Below are 20,351 nucleotides of genomic sequence, written 5' to 3'. Positions count from 1 at the left end.
AATTTAAGGCCATTACCTCTTGTCCTATCACTGTTACCTGGGAGAAGAGGTCTAGCCCTATCTTGTTACAACCTCCTTTCAAGCAGTTGTGGGGAGCAATAATGCCTCCCCTGAGCCTCCTCTTTTCCAGACCAAACAATCCCAGTTCCCTCAGTTGCTCCCCTTAAGACTTTTGCTTCAGTCCTCTTACCAGCTTCACTGCCCTTCTCTGGACATGCTCCAGGGCCTCAATGTCTTTCTTGTAGTGAGGCACCCAAAATGAACATAGTACCCGAGGTACAGCCTCACCAGAACTGAGTACAGAGGAACGATTACCTCTCTGCTCCAATATTTCTGACACAAGCCAGGATGCTGTTGGTCTTTTTGGCCATCTGGGCACACTGCTAGCTCATGTTCAACCAGCATCAACCAACACCCCCAGTCCTTTTCCTCCAAGCAGCTTTGCAGCCACTCTGCCCAAAGCCTATAGCGATGCATGGGGTTGTTGTTGGGGCCAAAGTGTAAGATCTGATACTTGATCATGTTGAACTTCATCCCATTGGCCTCAGCCCATCGATTCAGCCTGTCCAGATCCCTCTGTAGGGCCCTTGCCAATTGCCCAGGCCAATCAACACTTCCTGCCAATTTGGCATCATCTGCAAACTTACTGAGGGTGCACTAAATGCACTCACCCAAAAGGTCAATAAAGATATTAAACAGGATGAGCCCCGACACTAACCCCTGGGGAACACCACTCATTACCAGTTGCCAGCTGAATTTAATTCCATTCACCATCACTCTCTGGGCCCGGTCATCCAGCCAGTTCTCTACTCAGAAAAGAGTATACCTATCCAAGCCAGAGGCTGCTAGCTTCTTCAGGAGAACACTGTGGGAGACAGTGTCAAAGGCTATCCTAAAGTCTAGGTAGACTACATCCATAGCCTTTCCTTCATCTACCAGTCAGGTCATCTGGTCATAGAAGGAAATCAGGTTGGTCAAACAGGACCTGCCTTCATGATCCCATGCTGGCTGGGCCTGATCCCCAGCTGTTCTCCACATGTTACATGATCACACTCATCACAATCTGTTCCATAACTTCCCTAGCACTGAACTCAGGCTGACAGGCCTGTAGATCCCCAGATCCTCCTAATGATTATTATTACACATGGAGTGCAAGCCTCCAATTCTCCAAGACCTCTCCGGTTGACCAGGATTGCTGATAAATGCTGAGAAGTGGCTTGGCTGCTTTTTTGGAGAAGCAGATTCACATCATACACTCCACAGGAGCACAAACCAGAAGAACAACAGCAGAAGTACCAATGTGGAGTTCAAAGTAACAAACTGTAAATATGTTATGGAGCAAAATGCTCCAAGGAAGGAAATTGTTCCTTGTGAGGCATCTGGCATCTCCAGATGCTGTGTGATCCAGATCTGACACCTCCAGAGCACTGCCCAGAAAGTGATGGTGAATGGAGTTAAATCCAGCTGGCAACTGGTAATGAGTGGTGTTCCCCAGAGGTTAGTACTGGGGCTCATCCTGTTTAATATCTTTATTGACCTTTTGGATGAGTGCATTTAGTGCACTCTGCAGTTCATATCTCCACCACTTTCCCCTCACATTTCAAACTCCCTTATACACAGCCAGGTCTCCACCAGTGACAAACCTGAATGTTAAAAATTCCTTCTAAAACCAGCAGACATTCATAGCCATACAAACATAGGTTCACTGAATCACAGAACGGCCTGGTTTGAAAGGGACCTCAACAATCATGAATATCCAACCCCCCTGCCACATACAGGGACAACAACCTCTACATTTAATAGTAGACCAGGCTGTCCAGGGCCCCATCCAATCTGGCCTTGAACACCTCTAGGGACGGGGCATCCACAATCTCTCTGGGCAGCCTATTCCAGTACCTCACCACTCTCTCTGTAAAGAATTTTCCCCTGACATTCAACTTAAATCTTCCTCCTTCAACTTAAAAACATTTCCCCTTGTCCTGCAGTTATCAACCCTTTCAAAGAGTTGATTCCCCTCCTGTTTGTAGGCTCCCTTTAGGTACTGAAAGGCTGCAATGAGGTCACCCCACAGCCTTCTTTTCTGCAGGCTGAAGAAACCCAGCTCCCTCAGCCTATCTACCCCAGCTCCAGCCCTCAGATCATCTTCATGGCCCTCCTCTTTCATGGACCCTCTCCAACATCTCGCTGTCTTTCTTGTATTGGGAGCCCTAGACCTGGACACAGTACTACAGATGGGATCTCAAAAGGGCAGAGTAGAGAGGCACAGGCACTTCCCTGACCCTTTTGGCCACCCGTCTTCTGATGGAACCCAGGATACCATTTGCTTTCTGAGCCGCAAGAGCATGCTGCTGGCTCATGTTAAGTTTTTTATCCACCAGGACCCCCAGGTCCTTCTCTGCAGGGCTGCTCTCAAGGACTGCTCCTTCCAGTCTGTATAAATGCCTGGGATTCCTCTGGCCCAAGTGCAAAATCTTGCACTTTGCTGTGTTGAATCTCATTAAGTTCACCCTATCCCACCTTTCAAGTCCGTTGAGGTCCCTCTGAATAGCATCCCTTCCTTCCATCATGTCAACCGCACTACTCAACTTGGTGTCATCAGCAAACTTGCTGAGGGTGCACTCAATTCCATCATTGATGTCACTGAAAAAGATGTTAAAGAGCACTGGTCCCAAGACAAACCCCTGGGGGACGCCACTCGCCACTTGTTACCAGACTCTACGTGGACATAAAACCATTATTCACCACACTTTGTCTGCAGCCTTTCAACCAATTCCTTAATCTTCAGGTCCACCCATCAAATCCGCATCCCTCCAATTCGGAAATAAGGATGTGGTGGGGGACCATGTCAGAGGCCTTGCTCAAGTCCAGGTAAATGACATCGGTCACCTTTCCCTTGTCCACCACTACAATCACTCCATCATAGAAGGCCACTTATATTTGTTAAGCATGACGTGGTGAAGCCATGCTGGCTGTCTTGGATCACACGCTCATTCCTCATGTGATCAAGCATATCACTCAGGAGGATGAGTTTCATGATCTTCTCAGGTACTGAGGTGAGATTCACTGGCCTGTAGTTCCCTGGGTCCTCCTCGCTCCCTTTCTTAAAAATGGGAGTGACATGACTCTTCCTTCAGTCACCCAGGACCTCCAGGGACCTCACCTGACAGCCACGACTTTTCAAATATTATGGAGAGCGGCTCAGCAACCACCTCAGCCAGCTCCTTCAGAACCCTGGGATGCATTCCATCTGGCCTCATAGACTCATACACATTCAGTCTCATGAGGCGGTCTTGGACTTGCTCTGCCCTTACAATATGGGGGATTTGCTCCTCCTGTCCCCACCTAGAAGGCTTAAGGGATGCAGGGTACAGGGACATGAGAAATATTAGAATCCTGGCTGCCAGCGAAGACCAAGGCAATTAATTCATTCAGTACCTCACCTTCTCATCCATTGAAGCCAGTTCTCCTTTTACATTTACCAAAGGAGGTACACTTGCTTTGGCCTTTCTCTTCTGGCCAATGTACCTGTAGAAGGTCTTCAAACTGTTTTTCACATCCCTTGCCAAGTTCAGTTCTGCCTGCACACTGTCTTTCCCGATCCCATGTCTGCAAGTCCAGACAGCATCCCTGTATTTTTCCCAGGTTCTATGGATAGTGTAGTTTTAACTAATGCATATTTCACCAGGCAGGGTTTTTTTCCAGTATTCTGGAGCATTAGGCTCCTCTGATGAATTGTAAAGTGTATTTTAGAATTTTTCTAAAAAGTATTTTCTTTAAATTGTTTAATACAGCTATCAGGCTACTAGTGGTTACTTTCAATCCTGGTAAAGGATTTCCATTTTAACTTCTTATCTTTTGCTGTTTGTAACTTTCCTTAAGATTCACCTCCCAGGCTGACATTTTCCAGACTTGTGGCCTACCCAAAGACAGAACTTTTTGGACAGCTGAAGAAACAGTTCAGCAGTGCAATTTTAACAAGGGTCCCTCAGACCAGCGCAATAAAACTTGCCTCACTGGAAGCAAAACCAACACATATTCTAATACCTATTGCTACAATCAGAATGCATAGACAGGACAAAAGAATTATTCAGGCTACATAAGACTGTTAGACACACTAGACTAAATTCTTCCATGGCGTCAGCTATTGCAAGCTCCCTGAAGCCAATGGGATTATACTGCTTTACACCCAGGCCGAGTGAGGCCTGCTTTCTTTCCTGTGGGTGTGCAATTCAGGCTTTTTCTTGTTGCTCCGCATTATTTAAAGAGCTCTCAGGCTCTCCCTTTGAAGTGTTCAATCCACAGAGAGCTCCCCTGTCATGAGTTTAAAACATTTTAGTGCCACACAGACTGCTGCTGCTCCATGCAGGGCTCCAGGAACACTCACTGCCCCAGTTCTGCCTCCCTCCCACATGTACATCTCCATTCAGGCCTCATTCTTTTTCCTCCCCTCTTCCCACCACTGCAAAACCTCAGGCAAGCATTTAGCAGGCTTCTGAACAGAAAGGAGAGGTTCTTCATAAGGAGCAGTCAATCCGCCCTCAGTATTCTCTTGTCCTGGGGTGTTTCTAGAGCTGGAGGCCAGGAGTCATGGGCTACAGGGTCATATTTTCAGTCCTAGCTTCCACTATTAGAGGTTCTTTGGTCTCAAGTTCTTAAGCCAGCCACAACTTTGCTGGGCTTCCTGAGGAGCAACTGAGTGCTCACACCAGCAATGTCTTCGCCCCACCCCTGTGCTCCTCCCTCCCGAGTCATACATCTCAGGCATCCTCCAAAGACACACAGTGAAAGTATCTACAAAAGAATCACAGAATCAGCATTAAGATCGTCAACCATAGACCCATCCCCACTATACCCACTAACCACGTCCCTGAGTGCTACATCTCCACAGTTCTTGAACACCTGCAGCAACAGTGACTCTACCAGCTCCCAGCCTGTTCCAATGCCTCACCAGAAGATACGAATCCCACCAGCTCTGGAATGGACTGATGGCCTTAAATTCCTAAACAGTCTTTTCTTTTTTCTTCTTTTTTTTTTTTTCTTTTAAAGCACAGTTCTCCTGTTAGTACTTGTTCAAGTGAAAATCACCACCTTGCTGTGTTTAGAGAAATGGGCTCTTTACAGCTAATTAGTTATCTGCCCTTTAAACCCAAGCATTCACCCAACATGTGTTTGCCTTGTGGGAAAAGCGTGCCTCTTTCACACTTCTCATTATAAACCAAGCAGTAATGCCAGCTGACGACAGATGAAGGTGAAAACCACCTGTTCTCATTCAACAAGATGTATCACTGCAGAACCCTCATTTAACAAACTGGTTGATTAAACAGGAAATAAGGAGCCCATGGAATTATTTACTGGAATGAAAAAAAAAACAAAACCACAACCAAACAAAAAATATATACAACAAATAACAAACTACCCTGTAATATCCAAGATTAATGGAAAAAATGACTCATTTTTCCAGGATATTTGACCTATACTTTCAAACAAAAATCTGTCTTTGTCACACAGAAAAAATGGCTCCGTCATTTATAGATATGGGACAACGACCCCACTTGACATCTTGAAAGAAAACTAAGCAATTGCTAACACTCTATTTTTGCCCAGTTTCAGGTTTTGATTTGAAATCTCCCTGCTTTGGGATGAAGATCATGATGAACAATTCTAGAAGTAGTTACCTTGAGCACAGATAGCTTGCTTATAGATGCCACTGCAAAGAAGAGGATGTTAATAGAGAGCAAAGTTTTCCATGCTGACCTGATCTGCACTTGAAATTATAAAGACAAATTATGTACAAACAGCAGGAGATAACTCAAAATTTAGTTTTTTATCTGTTCTTTCTCCTTTGCCATAGAAGTCTCTGGGTGTTTTGCCCACAGAAATATTTTATCAGCTTACATAACTAGAAACAACAACAAAAAAATGATCTAGATAGAAGAATAGAGCATCCCATCCTTAGCACACATCCCCAGGGATGAGGGATGTTGCTGAGCACCCTAATGCTCCCAGAAGCAGGCAGTGTTTTGGGCTGGAGAAGGACTCAGCAGCCACCAGCTGACACAAGAAGGGAACTGCAGCATCAGGAATGCTCAAAAAGAAGGAAAAAGCAGCTCCATCACTCTCCAGGTTTGATTTTGTGGAAGGATAGAGCTACACGTTGCAGCCAGATTACGTTACGTTACGTTACGTTAACACCTTGGCTTGATGAAGTGAATGCAGCAGTTCGTGTTGCCAGTGTAATAGCAGTTTGTGCAATCTTCAAGACAGCTACCTTGCCATGAAGGTAGAATAACTTAGAGGCTCAGACTGTTCCAATTTCTTGGATGGAAGGAAGGAAGTTTTCATTAAAGTCACAGTAACAAGAGCACACATTTAAATATTTTTTTTATTAGCTGTAGAATCTCCCCTTGATTTAACCTTGTCCTTTGTTTAACCATTCACATCTGAAACACACAGTGCATGAGCAATGTGCTTTGACAGTTGCATGAGGGTGCCTGAATCTAGTATATTGATATCCTTTTTCTAACACTCAATTGTATAACTTTCAACAGGTCTACAAGACATCATGTACTCCATTTGTCAGTATTTATGTCAAAAACCACCAGGCTGAATTTAGGGAATCTCATGAGGCTTAAGAGTACTTTGTAAAAAGGCACTGGAAAAACCTAGCCAGAATTTCTTTGCAGCTGCAAATTTTATTAATTCATTAGGCCATCTCTTAGACCATAAATTGCGGAAGTGATCACTACTATTGTTTCTTCTATTTAAAATTCCAGATGTAAAGGGAGATGTCTAAACATGCTCATGAAGACTGGGTAAAGAAGTGATAATTGAATTCAATTTATGAAGAAAGTGGGAGATTCACTGCCACTAAAAGAGCTACGATCAAGTAACTGTATGCCTGCTAAATGGAGTGGCTCAAATTCTGCACAACACAACTGATTTAAAAGAATTTGGTCCAAGCACTGCAAAAACTGCTAAACAGGCAGGGAATATACTACTGGTTCTGAAGGACATGAGGTGTTTCCAGAGGCACAATGCTATCTATTACACAAATAACAGAAAAGACACAACCTTGATAGAGTTGATGTGAAAAACAAAGTCCAGTAATTCAGCATGGTACCGAAGCTCCAGGAGATTACAGCTCCCCAGTAGTCAGTAAATGACAATTAGATACATTCCTTTTTAGACAGTTTCCCTGAATAGAAAATAAAAACATTTCTAAAGTGAATATTCAGTGGACGCATAAAGGATAAAGCAAGATGACTTTTGCAAACATTTCACAACTTGCATTGCAAATGCAGACCATTTTTTTCCCACAATGCTGTCAAACCAGAGGAACTGTGAGGCAAACAGTGATGACAGATGTGGAATTGCCCTTCCCAGTTCTCTTCCTCTGGAAATTTGAGGCAATTTGAAAGGAGTCTTGTATGTTGTTAACAGCATAAAATGAATTTCCTCAACACACAAAGCTCCTATCTACTTTCAGGCTGCCTAGAAGTGTCAGTATCTACTATACACACTGTTCAGTGCATATTACTCCATATTTTTATTCAAGGAAATCTATAATACAGGGAAAGGAGACATCAAAAATGGAAAAGGGATTGAGAAATCCTCTGGAAACCCTGTTGTCTACCAGTTCTCTTCCAATACAAACCAACCACTCTCAGCTCGTTAAGTAGCAGCTTTCTAGTAAAGCCTTAAACCAAGTTCAAGGAAGTCAAATGACCAAATTGCTGGATTAGAGCAGAAAGACTGCAAAAGTTCATGTAGTCCCTCCAACTCCCGCAAAAGAATCTGGAGTATGAATTAGTCTATACAATGCTTCTTCCTTACAGAGAAGACGATGACAACAAAATATGGAAAGCCTGGAGCATTAACCACATCATCTTGCACATCATCATGCTTGTCAATCCTGTGATTAAATTCTGCCAGCAAAAGATGCAGTTCATCTTCAGGTGTTGTTTTTCTTTTTTCCAACAGTGCTCGGTATATGATACCACCAAATACGTTTCTTGCTTAAAGTGCTTCTCTTAAAACACAATTTGTTTTTATTGATACAGAAAAGGTCGACCCTTTGTATCTCCACCTTGTCATTAGTGGTAGGCATATAGCATGTCTTTTCTGTAGATAAATGAATAGTTCAATAGCAATTTATGTCCTTAAAACCTTCATGAACTTTTCCAGGAGGAAAAGATTATCTCAAATAAGCCTCCAGAAAGCTGGTCACCAGATAAACTTTGGGAGTCAAAGACAATGTCATTCAAAAAATGGCATTCAAAGCAAAGTGCCCAGAGGCTTGAAAAGCCCACAGTTCACTTGAACTTGTACCTTGAATTAAGTAATAGTTGACATGTCCAGCGGACAGCAGTTAATATGTACAACCATAATTCAGTAGATTTATTCTCTCTCAAAATCACTTGCTAACAAAGTCAGCTCTCAGAAGACTTCACTGTTGCAATTTGCTGGCTCTCCTGCAGAGCACATATACGCTTCTGCTGCTTTTCACTAGCACTGGTATTTCTCAGCAAGGAAGTACCATCCTCTTATTTGGGTGAGTTCTAACTTCTTCAGATACAAATCAATAGAACAACTAAATTCTTCAGGTCTTGGCATCTTCTTCCAGATCAGCCTTTCTACTTCTCCACTCTTTTGCAGGTTTAAAAGGATCATCACTCATTCTCAAGAGTTTGTAACCACCACCTCCATCATCAGACAGTAACATTCCACTCTTCTTCACGTGCAGAACCCTCACCATCAACACTTTGTGGACAAGCTATCTTAAAATTATCCTGTTCAAGATTAAGACAAAAAACATAAATCCACTGAATTGGATGCACATAATCTTAACTACTTGAGACAAAACTAGGCAAGATGTACACAGGAATCAAAAAAGTAATTTGGGAAGAGAGCTATTAGAGAAAACAGCAGGCTACGAGTGCTTTTTAGAAGCAGTGGTCTTAGCAAATGGTCTTGAAATCTCTCCTCCAAATTCCACTGCAAGTCTTGCTATGTTTTCAAAACTGAAAGTTGCATATATTTGATGTAGCTGGGGCAGCAGTATTAGGCCAGTCACCATTCAGCAAGATCCACATAAACAGGCATAGAGATTGGAAACAGCTAGAAGCAAGAATGATAAGGAAACAAGATGAAGAATTAAGTGAAAGCAGTTGAAGGACTAAGATGATTCTTGGAAGATGAAGATATGGCAGGTTAATATGGCTTTGTTAAGGCTCACTAAGCCAATTGATGGATTTAAACAGAAAAAAGTGAATTATCATGAGCTGTCGGAAAGGAAGTCCATTTTGGCAAACAAGTTTTGGCAAATGGCAGGGGACAATGTGACAGGCAATGGAAGTAGAGATATTTTAATATTCTAGGCAAGACCTTGGCACAGACACAAGGTTTAACAGTGAATGAATTGGAGGCCAGAGGATGTATTAATCTTAATTTTTTGAGACTGCTCCTGCAGGGACAACGTGTGTCAGCCTAATGCCTATTTCAGTAGTTTAGTTCTTTGGAGCCTAAGGGAAGCATGACAGTGTAGTTCTCTGGTTGCTCGAGTCTGAACACCTTTGGACATGGGTTCACCGGAAAAGTGCTCAGACTCAAACAGCATAGTATGAATGGTAACAACAGGCACTCACCTAGACCGGCAGTCCAAGGTAGGATTTGCATGTTCTTCTACTGAACAACTTTCTGTATTGAGTTGTCAGCAAGTATCCATAAAATTGCTGAGAAGCAACACAGTTGCACAGTTCCCCGGGTCTCTGACAAAGAAACTAATTAACAGCAAGAGGCAAGACTCAACACTCACAGTACCTCGCTAGCATATTAGGTGCAGTGTGGGTGAATAGGGGAAAGTTGTCCAGGAGCCCTAAGGTTGAGTGAAGGTATTAGGAGTGTTAACAGATTCCATGGACAATTCTTTTCACCAAGTTATGAATTTATCCTGTACCATGCTTCCAATCAGCAGATTAAAGATTTTCTAATGTAGGGCAAATGTTAGAAGGAAGGCACGTCTAACCAGACTTCCTGAGACTGCAGACTTTCTCATGAAACTTCCATTACCTCCTACTTCAAGGTAGAATGTCAATACCGCAAGTAAATAATTTCTGGGAACTTTAATTTGTCTTTATGCTTAATCTTATCTAATCTAAGCCAAATGCTATGGCTCTGTCACTAGAGGTTGTTATAAATAAGACTCACCGAAGTTTGTAACTTGCCAGTGGCTTCTGAAACAAATCCAAGAGCTGCCCCTCAGTCAGAACGTCCCTTTGGCATGAAGGCTTTCAAAAGTACATTTTTTGAACACATGGAGACAAAGATCAGAAGAACACTTTAATGCTGTTACAGGCAGTTGAGCAAGCCAGATAAACAGAAAATGAAACTAAATCAACAGGAGAGCCGATGACACACAGGCTGTGTTCTATGTATGCTGCAAGTTTCCTCACTCATACACACCAGAAGGAAGCCAATCACACCAGGCTGTGACAGGCATTAAAAACATTAAGTGTACCATCAGTATTGCTAATTCTGATATAGCAGATATAGTTAATACAGATACAACTCCGCTTATTCTCTTCTACCTTATGGAAAGAAAGCCTAAAAAATCATCATATATTTCCTAGTAGTATTCTTGTCAATACTTGCCTTAGATGTATGTATGCAATCCCACTGCTGCCAGCAGGAATTCAGGACTGAACTTTGGACTGCCATTTTCCTTCTCTCGGAACAAGGAAAACATCTCATTACTGCTGCTTAAGCCAGAACTGAACAGCAAAATTATTTCCTCTGACATTTCTAGGAAAGATTTTTAAGATATTTTCTACTCCTGGAAACCATGCTAGGGAAATATTCAGGTGCTATGAGTTCATCTCATTTCCCAAAAGAGATTGACTGGGAGACATGCTAGATCCTGGCCCAGATCACTTCTAGGTCACACATCAAATCTCCTTTCTGCAGAAACCAGGTACCTGCGGCCCTTTCCCACATGAAACTCCTCCTTGGCCCAACACTACAGACATAGCCCAAGTCATTTGTCAAATGAGATCATTCACAGACCTAAATTAAGATCTACTTATCTAATCACTGAATAGATTAGTACATCCTCCAGTACTGTCACAAGTTTGCAGCCCATATCTATTTCTACCCAAGTGTGCCCAGGTTAATGCATGTTGGAAGCTAAGAATTGCTTAAATGCAGTGGTTTCTCTATTTTTCCTTTTCTCTTTCTTTTCAGTGCAGAGACTCTTGCTTGTTAAATCAAGGCAAGTTTGGATAGGAGCCTGGGCAACCTGATCAAGTGCCTGATTTAGTGGTTGGCAACCTTGCCTGCAGCATGGGGGGGGTTGGAACAGGATGATTTTTGAAGTCACTTCCAACCCAAGCCATTCTATGAAATGCTTTCTGCACTATTAACACAGCAGTGTGCTGTGCAGATTTCAACACAGAGGTCTCTGGTTCTTCTTTTCTTTTTTTCTTTTTCCACAGCTAAAGCCATAATGGTCATCATTGGTTTGAGATAGCATATCTTGAAAAATCACTTACCATGAAAACACTCAGTTAAAAGCAGCACTTTTTTCTGATCATCTTTCACTTCTCCTTCTCTTAGGTGCTGGAATGGGCTGCCCAGGGAGGTGGTTGAGCCACCGTCCGTAAAGGTGTTCAAGAAACGTTCAGATGTTGTACTAAGGGACGTGATTTAGTGGGGAAATACTGGTAGTAGGAAGACAGTTGACAGGGTGATCTTGGAGATCCTTTCCAACTCTGGTGTTTCTATGGTTCCATGGTTCCCTCCTGCTTTATAAAAGCACTGAAGGAGTCCCAACCGTCAATAGTACTGTATGTCTAAAAGCTCTAACACTAATGTATTTGAGATCTGAAATCTGCCTTTGTATCCAGGGAGATGATGGATCCACCATCTCTGGAGGTGTACAAAAGGGTAGATGTGGCACTCAGAAACATGGTTTAGTGGGCATGGTGGGGATGGATTTGATGGTTGATAATATTACAGGTCTTCTTTAGCCTTACTGATTCTATGCTTCTTCCATTCTTACCACCACTCATCTACCGAAAAAGAAAAGTTGAGAGGGAATGCCTCTAGTCAGGGAAAATAACAGACAGTACCCAAACCAAATCAACCACTTAGCAGCACACTGCAATGTCCCATATTGCCAGCAGAGTCACAAGTGTTATAAGCAGCTCAGTGACAGGGTCCAAGTTACCAGGAAGAGATGGTAATGACTGCATCGGCCTTACAGCAGTGTCCCAAAGGGAACCTCAGCATCAGTGTGGTATCATGCAATTGACAACCGGCTACTCCAAGTGGCTGGGGAAAGCAGATGGTAAGAAAGATGTGTTAAAAAAAAAAAAAAAAAAAAAAAAAAAAGACTGACATCCTCCCTATCCAGTTTACTTCTATAAAGAGTACCACCTGGGCATGGTCCTGGGCACCCTGCTCTCGGTGCTGGCTCTTATTTGAGCAGGCAGTTGGGTCAGATGGACCCAGAGGTCCCTTCCTACCGCAACCATTCCGGGATTCCAAATAACCACTTACTGAACACATTGCTGGGCTTTGCAGGTTTCTTAATGGAGCAGCAGGTTGTTATCTGTGATTCCCAGAATACTACAGAAAAAAACAAGAGTTGCTTTTAGGTTTGACCTGCAGGGGAAAGCACTAGCAGCAAAGTCCCAGTCCCTTTTATCAATGGAAAGCAAGAGATAATAGAGGTGGCCAGTTTGGTCTTAGCTGAGGATGCTGCAGTATATTTTCCAGTGAAACAACATCTCTTCCACCTTCCAATAATTCCTGTTCCATTAGTATGATTACTGTATACTATGACACAGCAACCAACAGAAGGACATCACATGTAACCGAAAAAATCATAGGAAAATTGGATAAATTGAGTTGTTCAAACCTTTAAAAAAAAAAAAAAAAAAAGAAGGAGAAAGTAGTAACAGACTGTATACAACTAGCTTTCGCATAAGTCAATGGAGAATAAAGCTTAAAACTAGCCAGTGTCCAAAGTGAAAAAATTCCCTTAGTAAAGTAACCTGAAAACTTTTAAGAAATTAGAGTACATACTGATTTATTCAAACTAAGTAGATCTGGGTCAAACCTAGACAGAAATTTGTCACAGAGACATTTGCAGGAAAAAAAGATTGTGCCTTGGTCAAAATCAAAGCATTTGATAGACAGATCTATTATGACAAAAGGAAAATGCTTTTAGAACATTAATTTTCTAGGTCTACAATGTCATTCCAGTTACAGAGTTTTTCTGCACACTTTTCACGTGATCTTATAATTTTGCATTTGATTTGCTGAGTTCTACTGTGATTGCAACTGTAAAAGCTGTCAGCGTTCCCTGCAAGGTATGCTATTCTATGTACTCTTGCTGAAACATTAAATGTTTACTTTTGCTACGTAAATGAGAAACTGATTTTCCCCTACATCCATTCACGTCTTCCTCCTCACCACCCTGATCCAAGCATTAACATTCTAGCAGTGCATCGGTATGCCAAGATAATACACTTCCCATCTCTAACGGCGTTACACATATCATGGAGATAATGCTGCCAACAGCAACCCACTAACGCCCATAAGGAATTAATAGCTCCATGTTGGCTTTTACAGTACATTTAGCAGGGAGCTGGGTCCTAAGGCTCAAGGTTAACCACCACTCCACAGTACCCACACCTTGTCTTACTAGCAAAACACATAAGTTTGGTGACCGCATGAGAAACAAGTCATTATTGTACCTACACTGCCTTGCGACTGTGCCCCAGGATCCTGAAAGGCCTTCTGATCAGCAGCATGAAGCTGATGTCCCACTCTGAGGGAGAGTGCCAAGAGGCTACCAAAAATGGGAGTTTAACAGTGAAACTGCAAAATGCTGAAGGAATCTTTGCCAGTCACTACAAAGACTTGGGCAGCCAGGCTTTCTTCATAGGATGAGGTGCCAGTTATGCTCTGTAATGTAACCTAATCACATTAGGCTTTACAGAAAGTTCAGTTTATAATTCCCCCAGTCTATTCCATTTATCACTGAGTGACTTCACCCAAAAAGAATCTGATAAAACACACCCAGCTTTTATTTTGGTGGAGTGCTCTTTTTTTTTTTTCTTTCAGAAATTGTGGGCCTAAGTGAATACTTGCAGTGTTCCTGTTCCATAAACGGTTTCATGCTTAGCAGCAGGCACCAGAAAGGTTCAGTTCTCTCTCTGATCCTATGTTTACAAGGAGCTGGAGGTGGATTTAAACCATTTTCCATATTTGGGATCCACTCAAAACCAAGTGACCTAAGGGCAACCTACTGATACTCCATCTCCTACAGTACAGAGAGGCCCTTCTGAACTCAAGCAAATGGAGAAGAGCCAGCATGCGCTCCCTTTCCCCTTACAAGTAGTGAAGGCTCCCCTTTACAGGAGGTCCCAAGCAGGTGGTCTTCTCTTGTCTACAAACAGCATCTCTGCTCCTGTCAGTAGGAGAAGTAATGGCCTCAGGTTGGATATTAGGAAAAACTTCTCAGAAAGAGCAGTGGTGCACCGGCACAGGCTGCCCAGGGAGATGGTGGAGTCACTGTCCCTGTGGGTGTTCAAGAAGAGGGTAGATGTGGTACTGAGGGACGTGGTCATTGGGCGTGGTGGGAGGGGGGGTTGGGGGCTGGACTCAGTGGTCTTTTCCAACCTTAATGCGTCCAGATTCTGTAACTGGCTGTTACCGACCCATCATGGTCCTGGCAGGCCCATGAAAATGAGGCACTGTGCCTCACAAGGATACACTAAAGAGCACAACTACAGAATACATAACTAAGTCATCCTTAACGGATGCTTAAAAAGGAACAATTGAAAGCAAGAAACGGGGGCCACACAACACCAAAAGCTGTTAATAATGACAGAAAAAGAAGGGATTTCTGCTTAATCAACACCAAGGTCACAGTCTCAAGGAATAAATTTCATATACAGTGAATAACTCACACAGGGTGATGGTATGTTTAGCATCAACTCCTGGCAAAGATTTGTTTGCTTAATGACTTTTCTCCTTTTTTTCAGGCCAGCCACCTTTGACAGCAGAGAGCTTGTTAAAAGAGCTAAATGTCATTGAAAATGTGCTGTTAATCCTACTCGTCAACAAATGTTAACCACGAAGTGATAATAAAGAGAAGAAAGAAAAGATGTGGCTCCAATCGGGATTATGCTTGGTAAGTGCAGAGACCCCCATCACTCTCTGACAAGCAGCTCTCATACTGTTTCTCCAAATACATGTCACCATCCTTGATTTTGCAAAAGTGCTTTGATGTTCGTTTGCAGACGGATACACTGTACTTTTCCTTTGGCTTGTGCAAACAAAGAGAGGCATTTTAGTTTTCTTGGCAAATACTGTCAGATGTTTTATGTGCAGCAATGAAAATTAAGTAAATCTTTTATATCACAAGTCCTCCTCACTTGAAACAAGCTTGGCTCAGCTACTGGTGAACGTTAAGGAAAAAGATAGATTTTTTTTTTTCCAGATAAATAAGTTTACAGATGTCCATAATGTTTTGAATAACTCAGCACTCACCAACTTTAATGATCTCTGTGGAATCTGTTGGGAAGCAATAGTTGGGGAAACGAGCACATTAAGCTGGCCTTGAGTTCTTCCCAGATTCTGACCTTTTCTGCGCACATCCCCTCTCACTCTAAATCATCCCATTTATCAATGTAATTCCGTTATGTTGCAAGCATCTATTCTGCTCCCATTTAAATGTGTTGCTTCAGTTTCACACAGAAGGAGCATGTTAACCTTCAAAATCTTCTCTGGATTAAATGAAAACAAGGAAAACTTACGTCTAAGAAAGGTAATCACTTCTGCATCAATGCTAACCAACCTTGGTTTGTGCTGTTCTATTTTTTCCCCACTTAGTCATCTCCTCTCTATATTCATTTCAAGACCAACTACTAACACTTTCAGGATGCCTCAGAATATTCCACCTTGCAGAGAACTTTTCCAAATTATTGTCCATTTTATTAAGTACTGGTTTTGAGACTTCAAACGAGTCATTTCTTAAATGGGTAGGCCACTAGTAAAATGTAGTGGGGGTTTATTACTCTTACTAGATTATTCTTTATTACTCTTACTAGAAGGTGCAATAGAGTAAGCTTTGGGATCAGGGTTTGATTGAGAGCAGCACTGAGAGGGTCTCTGTATCACATGGAGGTAAGTGGAACTAAAAGAAAAATGCTTCCTGCCTACGTGCTAATATGTCTTAAAAATGTCTTTTCTGACATATTCAAGCATTTAAATTATCACCTGCAACACAGTAGATATCCTTTTTTAAGATTATTTTTTCAATTCATTATGATTTTGCTGAAGAAATCATGTTCAAAAGCCTTGCTTTTCATTTTTGCATCGCAGATAATATAGTGATAAAATAATTACTTACATTTAACTACAGTAGTTTCAAAATATTTGTGAGAACCAGGTGTGAGCTGTGAACCTCACAGTATCAATGGATGGTAACAAGCTCCAGCTCCGTTCCACCGGGCTCTGTCTTTCAGAAGATGTCAGGTCTTCCACTGCTCCCCAGATACACGAGCCTACAATACAGCTGAAGGCTTTACAAGCAGCCCACAGTTTAATGGGCTAAATTACAACTTCAAAGATATTACTTTTGATCTCATGAGTGAAGCTGCATTTTTTGGGGGTCTTTTTTTGTAATGTCCAAGTTGTCATTCAAATCTCCATCAAGCAGGAACTTCATTTGAGTGCCTGTAGGTTTCTGATCACTTCCCACAAGCATCCAGAATAAATGTAACTACAGCTAGCACAAACTGAAATGAATTATACCTAGGACTCCAACAACACAATCTGAAAAGCCTGGAAGTCATGGAATTTACATAACAGTAATTGAAATTGAGACAAATGCAACAGCCAGAAGCTCTGTTCTTTGCAGTGGCTTCCCAACTAAATACAAACTCTGTTTGTAAAGTTAGTCCTCCCACTCCACAGTACACATGATCCTGTCTCACCAAGCAATGCCATGCAGTCATGATGATGCAGAAAACATGGGTGTTGTTGGCACCTCGGATATGAACAGAAAAATCTCATTTCTGAGAGAATAACATTTCTTTCTCATTGCCTTCAAAATATTGCCAGTCTGCATCACCTTCAGTAATAAATGCAAAACTCTTCCTAGACTCTGACAAGCTTTGATAAATTATACAGAAATACAAAGACTTAAGTAAATATCTACTTCTCAGCTTGGGTAGGAGGAGAGAAATGAAGGCAATGGAGACTATTGCAACTTTCACATTCTTCGGAAGTGCTCAATTGTTCAATGGAGTGGAAGCAGTATGAGTATCACCACAGAAATACCAAATATCTCAAGGTTCAGGATGTGAACCAACCGGGTTTCCATTCTGCCATCTCTATAAATTCTCAGTCCAAAGGATAACAGTATTTCTATCATGACGAAATTTAGTTTCACACTTCTATTTTACCATTTTACACAGGCTATGTGCTGTCCCTTAGCACATCAGTCTTTTCCAGGGGTCTAAATAAATAGTTATGACACTCCTAACTGTGAAAGTAAAGCCAGACATTCTCAGCGAGTTTCATCTGACATGAAGAACAATAAAGAGCAGGAGACTCCCAAAGGTCTCTACAAGTGGTATTTCAAATAAAAAAATATGCTCTTCACATCAGTTTCAATAATTCTGCGCATGCTAAGACAGTTGATTAAAATTTCATCCTTTGTGTAAAGATCCACAATTGCTGAAAATATAATTCACCTCCTCATTTATCACCACCATCTCCTCGTCTCTCATTTGGTAATATGTATATGCATACGCCCTCCTCAAACATACACATACGAACACACACTCAACCATATTGTTTTTATATATAAATAGATATTGCCTTTAAATTTTTAAGGCAGATGTGACTAAGAGGATCTCTGGCAGCAGAGCAATTAGATTGTGAAGTCGAGCGAGAAAGCCAGAAAACATAAAAATATTAAAATAGCATTTGCTATTCAAAGAGAGAGTTTGATCTCTTTCCCAGTAAAATATCAGATCAACTTCTACCTAAGCTAGAGAGGTTTAAATATGTAAAAATTAGGATAACATGATTATTCTTGCAAGCGAAGGCAAAATTTTAAAGTTCTAATATCTCTTTTTCTGTGATTGTGAGGATTTGAAGTCTTTTGCATCCAGACAGAATGTTGTAAGTCATGAGTATCATGAAAAAGATGTTTAAAATAGGCTAAAACTTCTTTTCATACACTTAAGATGTACTAAGCACTCCTGGTTCCTACAGAAACTTGTGATAGTTGCAGGGTAACCATGACCTAACTTCTGCATTCAGGCACCTGTTAGGGAGTTCTTTTCAGACACAGTTAAGAACTTGCAATTGCAATTCTTTACGTAGTCTTACAGCAAAGGAACACTGTCTTTACAAAGCCTAAACTTCTGAGTTTGTCCTGTGTGAAGAGTCCACAGGGGGATAAAGTAGATTGCTTCCCAGTTCATCTGCTACTCTCTCACCAGAGACTTCTGCCAAGAAATACTTCAAGCAGGAATAGCTAAGTTTGCAAACATGACTTGAGCTCCAAGCATGCGATTATGAATTTTTGTGTAATACCAGGCTGAGTTATTCCTAGAATTACTTAAACCTACATGCAGACAAATCTTACAGGTACATTGCTACTTAAGACTTCTATGATACTGCCAACGTCAGCAAAACTGCCCACAAAGCATTGAAGAAACTCGGGAGAATTAGCAAGCAAACTGCTATTCGGTAGTAGAGCGTGGTAGTTATTATACTGTATATTGACAAAGCTGGGTTCCTCCACCACCGTTAGTAAACAATTTGCACTCCAGTCATCCACTATAACATCAGAGGGCTTTGCTCTCATGCTCTCACCACCTTTCATATCATTAAACCAAACATTCACACAAGGTATTTAGGACCTGCCTGCCAGATTGCAAAGGTAGATGTTGTTTTTGGCTCTCTCAACAGAACTGAGCCCTGAAGTGAAGCCAAGGCCTGTAATCATTTGCCTTGGCTGTAACAAAAATAAACATACCCCATACCATATGCACTTCTGAGGTAATTACTGCCATTAGATCACAGCCTGGAAATGAATTTTAAACCATGCAAAAAGACTGAGTACAAAAAACCTGTGTTAAGATCATGTTAAATGTAAGATTATAACATGCCAAAGAATGGAGGCTCCAACTAAAAGACAGAACTTCAGCTCCAGTCCACCTTGTTGAGGCCCACCCACTGCAAACCCATTGTTAAGCTGAGCCATCTCTTGGTAGGGGACGATCTGCATGCTCAGCACAAACAAGTCAGTTACTACAGCTGAATCAGTATTGAAACAGACATTGTGTTCTTGTAACCCTATAACCCTGTAACACTATTTGAAGCATATGTCATGCCTACCATGCATTCACCACTCCCTAGACTTTAATTTCTATTTCTAGGTGCATATCTCTGTTGCTGCACATACACTTATAGCTGAGCATCACCCAGTTAAAACTCATTTCATCCAGTTAACTCTCACCTGAGCTCCACATCCCAAAAAGTAAGAACTTCATCTCTTTGCAAGGAAGACTGCAAAAGGCCACGACATACAGAACCCAAGAGCGGATTCCAAGCTCCATGCCAGCTTCACAGCTCAGCACAACAGCTTTCCTGAACCATCATATCATGAACCTATTTCATCAGAAAGCGTAAACTGATTTTTTTTCTGTTGTTTTATCCTTTAAAGGCAATAAACAATTGGAAAAATTTGCTGTAGATTGAGCATGATGCACTAAGAAAGGAAAGTTCAAGACTCGGCTGCCATGAACATGCTCCTTAGCCACACCAGTGACACTGTTTGTTGTTCTCTTGACCTTGTAATTACTTTCAAGTCATCAGAGACTGCTCCTCACTGTGGTTTCACGGTCCTCTGTTAAACTTACTGCCACTGACCCAGTGACAACACCACCGTGTCTTTAACTTCTGATTCAGAAAACAGTCATTCAGATGAAGAATACACTGACAGCCCATTAACTACAGCAAAGATTGTTGTTGTGACTACAGTTTGAGAGAGACCTATTTAAAAATAAATTTGGGGCTTGGAAACCACTCAGCTTATTCTGCCTTTTTCCCCTCTTCCCTACAAGACAAGTTACCAAACCAAATCTGGCATTTGTTTCCTCCATGATCTAGTTACAACTTCATTATAGCAATATTGGCCAGCAGAAAGTAACTTATTAAATAAATGACATTTAAGTGCTTCTACCTGGATAGCTGTTTCAGATAACAGAGACAGGGTAAAGGGGGGGGCAGGGGGGACTGCCTGAGTCTGCCCACTTTCTGCC

At 41.8% G+C, this 20,351-nt stretch overlaps 2 long non-coding RNA genes across 3 annotated transcripts in view; both read right to left on the bottom strand.

Moving 5' to 3' along the window:
* The window catches only part of LOC109367219 (uncharacterized), a 146,422-nt gene that overhangs the window by 65,349 nt on the left and 60,722 nt on the right, over nt 1-20,351 (bottom strand). The window lies entirely within an intron of this gene.
* LOC104910611 (uncharacterized) lies at nt 6,398-17,048 on the bottom strand. Of its 2 annotated transcripts, none has more exons than XR_014882953.1 (3): nt 10,207-17,048; nt 9,645-9,779; nt 6,398-8,789 (listed from the first exon to the last, which is right to left on the bottom strand). It is a non-coding gene; the product is annotated as an uncharacterized LOC104910611 (long non-coding RNA). The 2 variants fall into 2 exon arrangements; XR_002114122.2 differs by having other exon boundaries at nt 9,645-9,767; nt 10,207-17,040.

The sequence above is a fragment of the Meleagris gallopavo genome, chromosome 4, assembly GCF_905368555.1.
Source record: "Meleagris gallopavo chromosome 4, MGAL_WU_HG_1.1, whole genome shotgun sequence".
Lineage (NCBI taxonomy): Eukaryota > Metazoa > Chordata > Aves > Galliformes > Phasianidae > Meleagris > Meleagris gallopavo.
Note: the sequence above shows the minus strand (reverse complement) of the source record. Positions and strands in the feature narration are given on the sequence as shown.